The 14537-nt window shown below is 48.8% G+C and overlaps 1 non-coding gene across 1 annotated transcript; it reads right to left on the reverse strand.

Moving 5' to 3' along the window:
- Positions 1-13551: 13551 nt before the first annotated feature.
- Positions 13552-13718, reverse strand: LOC134951169 (U1 spliceosomal RNA). Its single transcript, XR_010183959.1, has one exon. It is a non-coding gene; the product is annotated as a U1 spliceosomal RNA (small nuclear RNA).
- Between the last annotated feature and the right edge of the window lie 819 nt (positions 13719-14537).

A 14537-nucleotide genomic window follows, 5' to 3' on the forward strand; every position in this document is an offset into this window, starting at 1 on the left:
GGTCCAGAGGTTCTTAGGGTTCGCCAACCATTACCGAAAGTTTATACGAGACATTTCCACCATTGTGGTGCCTATTACTGCTTTCACTAAGAAGGGTGCTAACCCGTCCAAGTGGTCTGAAGAAGCCATGCAAGCATTTCATCTTTTAAAACAAAGGTTCATCTCTGCGCCTGTTCTGAAACAGCCTGACATCGACTCTCCTTTCATCTTAGAGGTGGATGCCTCCTCCGTTGGAGTAGGAGCGGTGTTATCTCAGAGGGCTAAAGATGGCCATTTACACCCTTGCAGTTTCTTCTCCCGGAAGTTCTCCCCAGCTGAGCGCAACTATGCCATTGGCGACCAGGAGTTGCTAGCCATCAAGCTCGCTCTAGAAGAGTGGAGGTATCTGTTGGAGGGAGCTTCTCATTCAATCACCATACTTACAGACCACAAGAACCTTTTATACCTGAAGGGCGCACAATGTCTCAACCCTCGTCAGGCCAGATGGGCACTTTTCTTTTCCAGGTTCGACTTTAAACTCCAGTTCTGTCCGGGCTCTCAGAATCGCAAGGCCGATGCCCTTTCCCGCTCATGGGAGCAAGAAAATGAGTCAGAGTCTTCAGACAAGCATCCTATTATAAATCCGTTGGCATTCTCCACGGTAGGGATGGACTCTACGCCCCCATCAGGGAAAAGTTTTGTGAAACCGATGCTAAGGAAGAAGCTCATGCATTGGGCCCATGCTTCCCGTTTTGCCGGACATACAGGTATCCAAAAAACCCTGGAGTTTATCTCTAGGTCCTATTGGTGGCCAACTCTGAAAAAGGACGTCTTGGAGTTTATTGCATCTTGCCCAAAGTGTGCCCAACATAAAGTATCCCGCCAGTCGCCTGCGGGGCAACTGGTTCCACTATCCGTTCCCCGTCGACCATGGACCCACTTGTCGATGGATTTCATTACAGACTTACCCATGTGCAACAAGTTCAATACCATCTGGGTGGTAGTTGACCGGTTCACCAAGATGGCACACTTCATTCCTCTCACCGGTCTTCCGTCAGCTTCCAAGTTGGCTCAAGTATTCATACAAGAGATCTTCCGACTCCACGGTCTTCCTGAAGAAATTATCTCAGATCGAGGAGTTCAATTCACAGCCAAATTCTGGCGAAGTTTATGTCAAGTCCTCCAAGTCAAGCTAAAGTTTTCCACGGCTTACCATCCTCAGACCAATGGTCAAACCGAGAGGGTGAATCAGGACTTGGAGGCCTTCCTCCGCATCTATGTGTCCTCCTCTCAAGATGACTGGGTTCAATTACTTCCCTGGGCCGAGTTCTGTCATAACAACCAGTATCATTCTTCATCTGCTTCAACACCATTCTTCACTAACTTTGGATTCCACCCTAAAGTCCCTGAGTTCCAACCGCTTCCAGCAACTTCTGTTCCCGCAGTGGATATCACCTTGCATCAGTTTGCCAATATCTGGAAGAGCGTACGATCAGCTCTGCTCAAGGCATCGTTCAGGTACAAGAAGTTTGCGGATAAGAAGCGTCGAGCAGTTCCTGCTCTCAAGGTGGGTGATCGGGTATGGTTATCCACGAAGAATTTGAGGTTAAGAGTTCCCAGTATGAAGTTTGCACCTCGCTATATCGGTCCTTTCAAGATTGAACAAGTCATCAATCCTGTTGCTTACACACTCCAGTTGCCTCCCTTCTTAAAAATACCCAGGACATTCCATGTTTCCCTGTTGAAACCGCTGATCTTGAATCGGTTTCATTCCTCACTTCCTCCAACTCCGAAAGTCCAAACTCAACGAGGCGTTGAGTATGAAGTGGCCAAGATCCTGGACTCACGTCACCGTTACGGTCAACTACAATATCTTATTGACTGGAAGGGTTATGGTCCTGAGGAATGTTCATGGACCAATGTTTCTGATGTCCATGCTCCTGCCTTGGTCCGGAGATTCCATTCCAAGTTTCCTCAAAAGCCAAAGAAGTGTCCTGGGGCCACTCCTAAAGGGGGGGGTGCTGTCACGATCCGGGTATCTGGACGCCATTTCTTATCCATCAGATGCCTCCTAAGGCTGGCTCAGCGCTCCAGGACCGGATCCCATCTGTTATCCTGATGTGTACATTCCTGTATCCTCTCCTGTCACTCTGGGACGCTGTCACAGTAAACGCCATATTACACCTGGCATGGCGTCTCCCGCGGCCTCCGCCGCCGTCCCTGAACTTCTGCATGCAGAGTGTCTGAGTGGCGATTACGTCAGCCGCGGCCTCCGCTGTGTCCGCGTGGTTGGATGTGCATCTGTCAGCCTGGCGCCTCCTGTCTCCGGTGGCCGGCGCCGCCATTACTGTTTTCATTACCACATGGATTACAAACCAAACTTCCCTCCAAGTGTCTGCATGGGCGCAGCCATCTTGGATTCTGTCAGCTGATCATTTCCACCAATCTGTTCTCAGTATTGATAATCTGCATAATTGCCTAGCCAATCCCTTCCTTGCTGCAGGTATAAATACACTGTGCCTGAGCAAGGAAGGCGTCAGTGCTTTGGTTGTCAAACCTAGTTCCTGTTTGTCTCTCTCCTGTGATTGTCTTCCAGGTTCCAGCTCCTGTCTCAAGACTTCCACCATAGAGACCCGCACCAGCATTCCACCTGCGGTGTAGCCTGACTCTCCAATCCATTGTGGATTCATCTGTTTCCAGCTACAACATTACCTGCTTCCAGCTCAGCTTCCAGCAGAGTACAGCTTCCCTTAAAGGGCCGGTGTCCTTTCTACACTTTACCACTCTCCACCGGTATTATTATTTCTCCGCTCTCAAGTTCTACATTTCAGTTCATATTTCATCGCTCCCAAGTTCATTTATTATTTAACTGGTTCCAGCCAGTATCCACTCCGTGCTAACAACAGTCTGGTTCCAGCCAGTATCCACAGCAGCTGTTTTACCTTCAGCAACCCAGCTTTTCCTGGAACACCAGCTGGCACAATCCTGGGTTATCTCCATTGCTACAGTCGGGCCTGGTAAGGACTTTCCATCTAGAAGATCATAAGAACTATCTCACACTACCAGTGCCCTGTGGCTCCTGCCATCCTGTAGTACCCAGGAACTGTATTTATTCTTTGCTGACTTTTACGTTTTCTTTTACTGCTGCTGTGTTGCGGAGTTGTCATAATAAACATCATTGACTTTTATCCAAGTTGTCGTGGTCACGCCTTCGGGCAGTTATTATTCATGTTACTTACATGTCCAGGGATCTGATACAACCTCCCAGGTTCCGGTACATCTCAACCCCTACAACTGAGGCTGCCTCCCGTCAGCTCAGGCCCTCAGTTGTGACAGGGAGATAGTTGGTTACTGAGGGAGGGGTGATAGGAAGGGGTTGGGTAAGTATGGGAAGAAAGTGGGTGACAGGGATAATAAATGAATAAGGCAGGGATGATAGGGAGATAGTGGATGACTGTGGCAGGGGTGACAGGGACAGTAAGAGACTGAGGCAGGGGTCGCAGGTATAGTGGTTGACTGAGGCAGCGGTGACTGGGAGATAGTGGGTAACTGAGGCAGGGGTGACAGGGAAAGTGTGCGACTCAGGCAGGGGTGATAGGGAGATAGTGGGCAGCATATCTCTGCCTCACTGCAGCAGCACATTCCTGCTTCACTGACAGCAGCACATCCCTGCAACGTTGACAGCAACACATCCCTGCAACATTGACGGCAGCACATCCCTGCCTCATTGACGGCAGCACATCCCTGCCTCACTTATAGCAGCACATCCCTGCCTCGCTGACAGCAGCACATCACTGCCTCGCTGACAGCAGCACATCACTGCTTCACTGACAGCAGCACATCACTGCTTCACTGACAGCAGAACATCCCTGCCTCACTGGCAGCAGCACATCCCTGCTTTACTGACAGCTGTATATAGGGCCTAATTAAGACCTGATCCCTGCTGTGCATATTCACACAACAGGAGATCAGGTCTGAAGTGCGTGTGTGCTGGTGCCACAGTGCACCGGCACATGCCAGAGATGCGATCAGCATCTCTGCCCAGTGAGCGCCTCTGCCTGATTGACAGGTAGAGGCGGTCACTGGGCAGGAGGAGTCGGGCCAGCGGCGTTGTGCCGCCATTTTGGGGGCACAGTCAGGACAACGCAGACATGACCGGACCGTATGGGGGCGGGGCCGTGACGGCTGTGTGACCCGGACAGCAACAGGCCTTATTTACTAAAATCTCAGATAAATTTTATGGCATTTATGTGCAGTCTAGTTTGCACAGTTGATAGAGTGTTGATCTTGCACTATCAATGTAAGCCTCACATAGGTTTGATACACATGTAAGTTTGTTTTTATTTTACTACATTGTGGTTTGTGGCTCTATACCATGTAATGCATGTCTTTTAACAGTAGTCAAGTCTTCCAATGTGCTTGTTAGTGAAACCCAATACATAGCTTTATTTTATTTTGTTTCTTCAAATATTACATAGTAACATAGTAACATAGTATCTGAGGTTGAAAAAAGACAATTGTCCATCGAGTTCAACCTATTTGTGGTGTCCTATGCATGATGATTTTACTAAAATGTCTGACTGATGCTGCTGTCAGCCATTGCATTTTATCCCTATTTATAGTAATTATAATGCATGACTATGCACCATACCCCTGGATATCCTTATCCAATAGGAATTTATCTAACCCATTCTTAAAGGTGTTGACAGATTCCGCCATTACAACTCCCTCGGGCAGGGAATTCCAAACACGTATTGTCCTTACCGTGAAAAAGCCTTTACGCTGTATTGTGCGGAATCTCCTCTCCTCTAACCTGAGCGAGTGTCCACGAGTCCTCTGTGTTGATCTAACCAGAAACAGGTCCCACGTAAGCTCTGTGTATTGTCCCCTTATATATTTGTAGATGTTGATCATATCCCCTCTTAGTCTCCGCTTTTCCAATGTAAACATGCCTAGTCTTTCAAGCCTTTCCTTGTATGCCATCATCTCCATGCCCTTAATTAGTTTGGTCGCCCTCCTCTGTACCTTTTCAAGCTCCAGGATATCCTTTTTGTAGTACGGTGCCCAGAACTGTACACAGTATTCAAGGTGTGGCCTCACTAGTGATTTATATAACGGGAGTATAATACTCTCGTCCCTAGCATCAATACCCCGTTTTATGCATGCTAATATCTTATTAGCCTTCTTTGCTGCAGTCCTACTTTGGGTACTACTGCTTAGCTTGCTATCTATGAGGACACCTAAGTCCTTTTCCAGTACAGAATCCCCTAATTTTACCCCATTTAGTAGGTAGGCATATGTCTTATAACTTTTTTTTTCAATATATAAACATTTTTATTATAAGATTTTCAATGACACAAGTACATCCAAGTTGCAGATTATGGATTGTGAAGGACAAATCAACCATATAAACAATTTAAGCAATTTAAATTGCATGCAGGTAGTAGAATATCAAACTCCTTGGATGAAAGTTGGTCGTAATAAACTAGGATAGAAAAGAATAAAGTAGAAAATAAGATTTTAAACCTACCGGTAAATCTTTTTCTCGTAGTCCGTAGAGGATGCTGGGGACTCCGTAAGGACCATGGGGATAGACGGGCTCCGCAGGAGACATGGGCACTTTAAGAAAGACTATAGTTCTGGGTGTGCACTGGCTCCTCCCTCTATGCCCCTCTATGCCACAGTTAGAGAAACTGTGCCCAGAGGAGACTGACAGTATGAGGAAAGGATTTTGTTAATCCAGGGCAAGATTCATACCAGCCACACCAATCACACCGTATAACTTGTGATAAACTACCCAGTTATGAGTACGAAAAAACAACATACTGTAGCATCAGTGCAGGATTGATGCAACTCTAACATAACCCTTATTGAAGCAATAACTATATACAAGTATTGCAGAAGTAGTCCGCACTTGGGACGGTCACCCAGCATCCTCTACGGACTACGAGAAAAAGATTTACCGGTAGGTTTAAAATCTTATTTTCTCTAACATCCTAGAGGATGCTGGGGACTCCGTAAGGACCATTGGGATTATACCAAAGCTCCAAAACGGGCGGGAGAGTGCGGATGACTCTGCAGCACCGATTGAGCAAACATGAGTTCCTCCTCAGCCAGGGTATCAAACTTATAGTATTTTGAAAAGGTGTTTGAACCTGACCAAGTAGCAGCTCGACACAGCTGTAGTGCCGAGACCCCTCGGGCAGCCGCCCAAGAAGAGCCCACTTTCCTCGTGGAATGGGCCTAGACCGATTTCGGTAACTGCAATCCAGCCATAGAATGCGCTTGCTGAATCGTGTTACAAATCCAGCGAGCAATAGCCTGCTTTGAAGCAGGGGCACCAATCTTGTTGGTTGCATACAGGACAAACAGCGCTTCAGTTTTCCTGACTCTAGCCGTCCTGGCCACGTAAATTTTCAAAGCCCTGACCACATCAAGTAACTCGGAATCCTCCAAGTCACGCGTAGCCAAAGGCACCACAATAGGTTGGTTCATGTGAAAAGATGAGACCACTTTTGGTAGGAATTGAGGACGGGTCCGCAATTCCGCTCTATCCACATGGTACACCAAATATGGGCTTTTATGTGACAAAGCCGCTAATTCCGACACTCGCCTAGCCGAAGCCAAGGCTAATAACATGACCACCTTCCATGTGAGATATTTTAACTCCACCGTTTTAAGTGGTTCAAACCAGTGTGATTTTAGAAAACTTAACACCACGTTAAGGTCCCAAGGTGCCACCGGAGGCACAAAAGGAGGCTGAATATGCAGCACTCCTTTTACAAAAGTCTGAACTTCTGGAAGAGAAACCAATTCTTTTTGAAAGAAAATGGATAAGGCCGAAATCTGGACCTTAATAGAGCCTAATTTTAGGCCCAAATTCACTCCAGTTTGTAGGAAGTGAAGGAAACGGCCCAGATGGAATTCTTCCGTAGGAGCATTCCTGGCCTCACACCAAGAAACATAATTTCACCATATACGGTGTAATGTTTTGACGTTACATCCTTCCTAGCCTTTATCAGCGTTGGGATGACCTCAACCGGAATGCCTTTCACTGCTAGGATCCGGCATTCAACCGCCATGCCGTCAAACGCAGCCGCGGTAAGTCTTGGAACAGACAGGGCCCCTGATGCAACAGGTCCTGTCTTAGAGGAAGAGGCCACGGATCTTCTGTGAGCATTTCCTGCAGATCCGGATACCTGGTCCTCCGTGGCCAATCTGGAACAATGAGGATTGTTCTCACTCCTCTTTGTCTTATTATCCTTAACACCTTGGGTATGAGAGGAAGAGGAGGAAATACATAGACCGGCCGGAACACCCACGGTGTCACTAGGGTGTCTACAGCTACTGCCTGAGGGTCTCTTGACCTTGCGCAATACCTCTGTAGCTTTTTGTTGAGCCGGGACGCCATCATGTCTATCTGTGGCAGTTCCCACCGACTTGTAATCTGTGCAAAGACTTCCTGATGAAGTCCCCACTCTCCCGGATGTAGGTCGTGTCTGCTGAGGAAGTCTGCTTCCCAGTTGTCCACTCCCAGAATGAACACTGCTGACAGTGCGCTTGCGTGATTCTCCACCCAGCGAAGAATTCTGGTGGCTTGTGCCATCGCCACTCTGCTCCTTGTGCCGCCTTGGCGGTTTACATGAGCCACTGTGGTGACGTTGTCTGACTGGATCAGAACCGGTTGGTCGCGAAGTAAGGTCTCCGCTTGACATAGGGCATTGTATATGGCCCCTAGTTTCAGGATGTTGATGTGAAGACAAGTCTCTTGACTTGACCAAAGACCTTGGATATTTCTTCCCTGTGTGACTGCTCCCCAACCTTGGAGGCTTGCCTCTGTGGTCACCAGGATCCAGTCCTGAATGCCGAATCTGCGTCACTCGAGAAGGTGAGCACTCTGCAGCCACCACAGGAGTGATACCCTGACCCTGGGGGACAGGGTGATCAACCAATGCATCTGCAAATGTGACCCAGACCACTTGTCCAGTAGGTCCCATTGGAAAGTCCTCGCATGGAACCTGCCGAATGGAATGGCCTCGTATGATGCCACCATCTTTCCCAGGACTCGAGTGCAGTGATGCACTGACACAAGTTTTGGTTTCAATAGGTTCCTGACAAGAGTCATGAGTTCCTGGGCCTTTCCTATCGGGAGATAAACTCTCTTCTGGTCTGTGTCCAGAATCATGCCCAAGAAAGACAGACGAGTCGTAGAAACCAACTGCGACTTTGGGATATTGAAAATCCAGCCGTGTTGCTGTAACACTTTCAGTGAAAGTGATACGCTGTTCAGCAACTGCTCTCTTGATCTCGCTTTTATGAGATCGCTCAAGTACGGGATAATTGTGACACCTTGCTTACGCAGGAGAACCATCATTTCCGCCATTACCTTGGTGAAAATTCTCTGGGCCGTGGAGAGACCAAACAGCAACGTCTGAAATTGGCAATGACAATCCTGTACCGCAAATCGGAGGTACGCCTGATGAGATGGATAAATGGGGACATGAAGGTATGCATCCTGTACACAAATGCGGACAACAGGTGTCAAGCCGTGTGTTGCCTTTGTCAAGCTGTAATAAGTAGGGGTAAGGACGTTAACCACCTCAGAACATCCTCCCTTATACGTCACCTGCAGCGCATTAATCATAAGTCAGTGACAAGTTCAAAAACTTTGGATGACAGCGGAAGCAGTCCACTGACCACTAAATCCCTTCCTCTTGTAACCAAGCTCCTGCAAACCACACCACCAACTCCCTCAGTGTCAATTTCCTCCTTAGACAGGAAAGCCAATAGTCCTGCAGGCCATGTCACTGGCAAGTCTGACGAGTCCTCTCCTGCCTGGGATTCCTCCGATGCATCCTTGAGTGTAACGCCTACTGCTGCTGGCGCTGCTGTTGTTGCTGCTGGGAGTCGATCGTCATCCCAGAGGGGAAGTCGGAAGACCACTTGTACTACTTCCAGTAGGCAATTGACTGTCCAACAGTCCTTTGCGAGGAAGATGAAATATCACAGCAGTCATCCTGCTGCAAAGCGGATAACTCAGGTCTTGTCAGCCTGGGTGGTGAGAAACGTGGTTCCGGTATCCATCGTTAATTCAGAGGCAACTAGAGACTTGATTGAGGTACTGTGTCCCCGGTACCAAATGCCATCTAGGTTCCATTTCTCTAGGCAGGCGATACCGAAAATGTACACAGACCTCAGAAAAAGAGTCACCAGTGTCCTAAAAAATGCAGTTGTACCCAAGGTCCACTAGTCCACATGTCCGTGGTTAAGTGGAGCAGGGCAGACTCAGGACTATATGACTGTGACAGCCCACTGGGTAGATGTATTGCCTCCCGCAGCAAGAACAGCAGCGGCGGCACCAGTAGCAGCATCTCGCAAATGCCAACTCGTTCCTAGGCAGACTACGCTTTGTATCACCGCTTTCCATAAGAGGCACACAGCTGACAACCTCTTACGGAAACTGAGGAACATCATCGCAGAATGGCTTACCCCAATTGGACTCTCCTGGGGATTTGTGACATCGGACAATGCCACCAATATTGTGCGTGCATTACATCTGGGCAAATTCCAGCACGTCCCATGTTTTGCACATACATTGAATTTGGTGGTGCAGAATTATTTAAAAAAACGACAGGGGCGTGCAAGAGATGCTGTCGGTGGCCCGAAGAATTGCGGGCCACTTTCTGCATTCAGCCACCGCGTGCCGAAGACTGGAGCACCACCAAACATTCCTGCACCTGCCCTGCCATCCTCTGAAGCAAGAGGTGGTAACGAGGTGGAATTCAACCCTCTATATGCTTCAGAGGATGGAGGAGCAGCAAAAGGCCATTCAAGCCTATACATCTACCCACGATATAGACAAAGGAGGGGGAATGCACCTGACTCAAGCGCAGTGGAGAATGATTTCAACGTTGTGTAAGGTTCTGCAACCCTTTGAACTTGCCACACGTGAAGTCAGTTCAGACACTGCCAGGCTTTTGCAGAAGAAGCTGGAGACATTGAAGGAGGAGCTAAAACAGAGCGATTCCGCTAGGCATGTGGGACTTGTGGATGGAGCCCTTAATTCGCTTAACCAGGATTCAATCTGTTGAAATCAGAGCAATACATTTCGGCCACCGTGCTCGATCCTAGATTTAAAACCTACATTGTATCTCTCTTTCCGGCAGACACAAGTCTGCAGAGGTTCAAAGACCTGCTGGTGAGAAAATTGTCAAGTCAAGCGGAACGTGACCCGTCAACAGCTCCTCCTTCACATTCTCCCGCAACTGGGGGTGCAAGGAAAAGGCTAAGAATTCCGAGCCCACCCGCTGGCGGTGATGCAGGGCAGTTTGGAGTGAGTGCTGACATCTGGTCCGGACTGAAGGACCTGGCAACGATTACTGACATGTCGTCTACTGTCACTACATATGATTCTGTCACCTTTGAAAGAATGGTGGAGGATTATATGAGTGACCGCATCCAGGTAGGCACGTCAGACAGTCCGTATGTATACTGGCAGGAAAAAGAGGCAATTTGGAGGCCCTTGCACAAACTGGCTTTATTCTACCTAAGTTGCCCTCCCTCCAGTGTGTACTCCAAAAGAGTGTTTAGTGCAGCCGCTCACCTTGTCAGCAATCGGCGTACGAGGTTACTTCCAGAAAATGTGGAGAAGATGATGATCATCAAAATGAATTATAATCAATTCCTCCGTGGAGACATTTACCAGCAATTGCCTCCAGAAAGTACACAGGGATCTGAGATGGTGGATTCCAGTGGGGACGAATTAATAATATGTGAGGGGGGCGATGTACACAGTGAAAGGGGTGAGGAATCGGAGGATGATGAGGTGGACATCTTGCCTCTGTAGAGCCAGTTTGTGCAAGGAGAGATTGATTGCTTCTTTTTTGGTGGGGACCCAAACCAACCAGTCATTTCAGTCAGCCGTGTGGCAGACCCTGTTGCTGAAATGATGGGTTCGTCAATGTTTTTCTTTTCAATCTAAGCCCCTGCAGTTTTCTGTAAGAATCTGCTTCGCTATGATGATCAACAAGTCACAAGGGCAAACACTCAGGGCTGGAGGTGTAGATCTTAGGACCAGCTGCTACAAGCATGGCAAAGGTGTCACTATCATTGGTGACACCCAGAGAGGCAGCGAGGGAGATTGTAATGCAGTGCGCGCAGATAAGCAGCGCAATGGTAAAAAGGAGGCATGGTCTCATAGGTAGGGGTGTGGCCTGTTTTCCTGAATCTCCATTTTGTTGCCCCGGGTATCCCGGGGGTTGAGTGCTGCACCCGGGGACTAGTGTGTGAGTGGTGCTGGCTCCTGCACAGTGATAGAAACTGGGTGTTGCACGTAATGTTACAGTGAAACACCCATATTCTGTCACTGAAGAGGAGCCGGCACTTTGGTGTCACCCCCCTTGGCGGGTGACACTCGGGTGTGGGCCGCAACCCCGTTGTGATGCCACTGACCCATGGGAAGCTTTACGTGGCTTACCCATGTGTTAGTAGCCCCAAGCATCTTTTGTGTTAGTCCCTGAAGAAAAACTTCAAATATTTACAAATACATTTTGTAATCAATGGGCCTAATTCAGTAAGGATTGCAAATTCTGCTAAGTAACAGAATTTGCAATCCTTTGGTTCGCATGCTGGGGCCACCCAGCATGCCGCCTCCCTTCTTGACCACGCTGAAATTGCAGTCTCAGTGCAGTTCAGCGTGATCATAAAAAATGGGTTAGCCTCCTGTTGGTGCAGACTGTATGTGTGCGCAGGAAGCCGCCACCATTTTTGTGATCGCAGCTGCTGCATGTGATGTCATGCAGCAGCTCTGACCACGCCTCCTGTTTCTCCGTTGCCGACCCCATTTTGTAGCCCTGCCCATGCACCGCTCCATCTCCGACTTGGAAATGGATTGTTGCTGCCCCTTCCCCCCAGCACCGATTGACAGTCAGAAGCGATCGCATTATCTGCGGGGTGCCGCAGAAAATGCAGGCGCATGCGTATGCTCTTAGCAATTTTTGCAGTTGGATTGCTTATTGCGATTGCAATCCAACCTGAATCAGGCTCTATTACCTATCACAATGCACTGCGGGTAGTACAAAATGGGGTTAATATAAGAGAAAACCCCCCCAGAGCTGTGCTCCTTAACTGTCCCTGGTGGCTAGTGGAGCGGCTGCCCAGTAATCAGTGTCCACGCCAGTGCGCACATGGCCCACCCCCTACAGCCACGCTGGATCACGGTATAGTGTGGGCACAGAAGTCCCTTACCTCCCTTTCATCAGCGGCCTCGTGATCCCGGAGGGCGGTGTGTGTGTGACTGACCTTAGGAAGAAACCGGAGCCTCCGCAGCAGTGACCCAGCAACCAGGGCACGGGAGTATACTGCGCCGCTGGGAGTGATGGAGCTGCAGTAAAGATGTCTATTAGACCTAACCTGCTGCAGCCCTTGTAGATTCTTATAAAAAAAAGTTCTTCTTTTCTTGTCAAAATTAATAGCTAAGAATAGGCTGCCTGAGGCAGCCCCCTGTTAAGTGGCCTGCTACTGAAGGCACCAACTACAAACTGAGCTCCCTGTTCATGGAAGCGAGGTTATAGAGCAGGGGGCGCTGAGCATCTTGGGAACAGTCAAAAGCTTTGAGCCTGTTGGTGCCTCAGATCAAGATCCTACTCTACACCCCAATGTGAATCCTTGTGGAGTCCAGTGTACCCCACAGAAGAAATGAATGTGTCACACCCATTGGCAGCAACATTAGAATAGCTGCTGATGGGCACAATTGAGAAAGGAAGGGGGGAAAACATTTGAATCCAGCACATATATGTAATTTGAATATGTAATTTGTACCTTCCTACTTTAAAATGTAATGGATGAACCTCACCATGTGAGAACTATCTTCATGATCAAGAGATCTCATACGCAAGAAAAGCATGTGTTGGGATAGGGCTGTGGAGGGCGGCTGCTCGAGCACACCCCCGTCAAGTTAAGGAGATTCAACTGAGGAAGCACAAGGGAACTCTTGTCTGGGGACAACAACTGCAGGGAGACCACATCTTTTCAGATGAAAATGAGAGGGCGGAAGGCTGCCTAATACTGAAGCACCCTCAAACATCAAACCATATGCAACAACTAGTACAAGCATTCCTGGGGAAAGGTCTGCAGCAGACGGATTTGCATACGGTGATGTCATCCAAGCAGTGGGCCAAAGTTGGCTGGAACCCTCATCTGCATATGAAAAGAGAAAAGGGGCGCTTGGATGACCCCTAGTTCGCATTGAACACCCCCCACCCTCCTTTGGTGTGGGGCTCATGTTGGCCATGCCCCAGCCCCTGAAGCATTCAAGCTGATTTCTTGCAGCAGCTGGGCACTGTAACAGCTCCAGAGCTGCTCTGTAATGCAAATAAAAGGGTGTGGGCCCTGCAACACCACCTGTAGTTCGCATTGTGCGTTGGAAGGCACAAAGTAAGCAGACGGGAGAAGTCAGGATAGTGCGCAAGGGCATAGAAGGGAGGGGCTCAAGAAAAGAGAAGTGGAAACAGACAGCAAACTAGGCGGGAGAGAGACCTGAGACAATGAGATCTAAATTATACCAGAGCCAACCAGGGGAAAGCACAAATGCAGTCCCCCCCCCCTACCACAAATTATGCAGTCGAGATTCCCACATTTGGGGAAATCACAGAGGTCAGCATACCCAGAATGCAATGAATGAACCTCACCCTGGGAAAACAATCTTCATGACCATGGTATCACCTAAGCAAAATAAGTATGATTTGAGATAGGGCTGGGGAGGGCCGCTGCTCAGGCACACCTCCGTCAAGTAAAGGAGATTCAACTGAGGCAGCACAAGGGAACTCTCATCTGGGGACAACAACTGCAGGGAGAACACATTTTCAGACGAATGTGTGAGGGCAGAAGGCTGCCTAATACTGAAGCACCCCCCAAACAACAAACCAAATGCAACAACTAGTGCAAGCATTCCTGGGGGAAGGCCTGCAGCAGATGGATTCGCATATGGTGATGTCATCCAAGCAATGGGTATAGTTGGCTGCAACCCTCGTCTGCATATGAAAAGAGAAAATGGTCACGCAGGGCATGGCGGCCTTTGTGGGGTTGCGCTTGGATGACCCCTAGATCGCTTTATACACCCCCATCAGTGTGGGGCTCATGTTGGCCATGCCCCAGCCCCTGAAGCATTCAAGCTGATTTCTTGCAGCAGCTGGACCCAGTAACAGCTCCAGAGTTGCTCTACAAGACAAGTAAAAGGGTGTGAGCCATGCAGCACCACCTGTAGTTTGCATACACACATATATAGGACAGCATCTCTTATATGCCCCAGGGGCAATAAAATAGTATCCTTATCTAGAGTATCCGTCCATGCCGCTACAGCACTACACATACACACCCAGGCCGACGCAATTGCCGGTCTGAGTAAGGTACCTGAATGTGTATAAATGGACTTCAGGGTAATCTCCTGTTTGCGGTCAGCAGACTCTTTGAGGCTAGCCGCATCCTGGGACGGGAGGGCTAACTTCTTGGATAAGCGTGTTAATGCTTTGTCCACCCAAGGGGAGGATTCCCATCGTAAC

The sequence above is a fragment of the Pseudophryne corroboree genome, chromosome 8 (assembly GCF_028390025.1).
Source record: "Pseudophryne corroboree isolate aPseCor3 chromosome 8, aPseCor3.hap2, whole genome shotgun sequence".
NCBI classification, from domain to species: Eukaryota; Metazoa; Chordata; class Amphibia; order Anura; family Myobatrachidae; genus Pseudophryne; species Pseudophryne corroboree.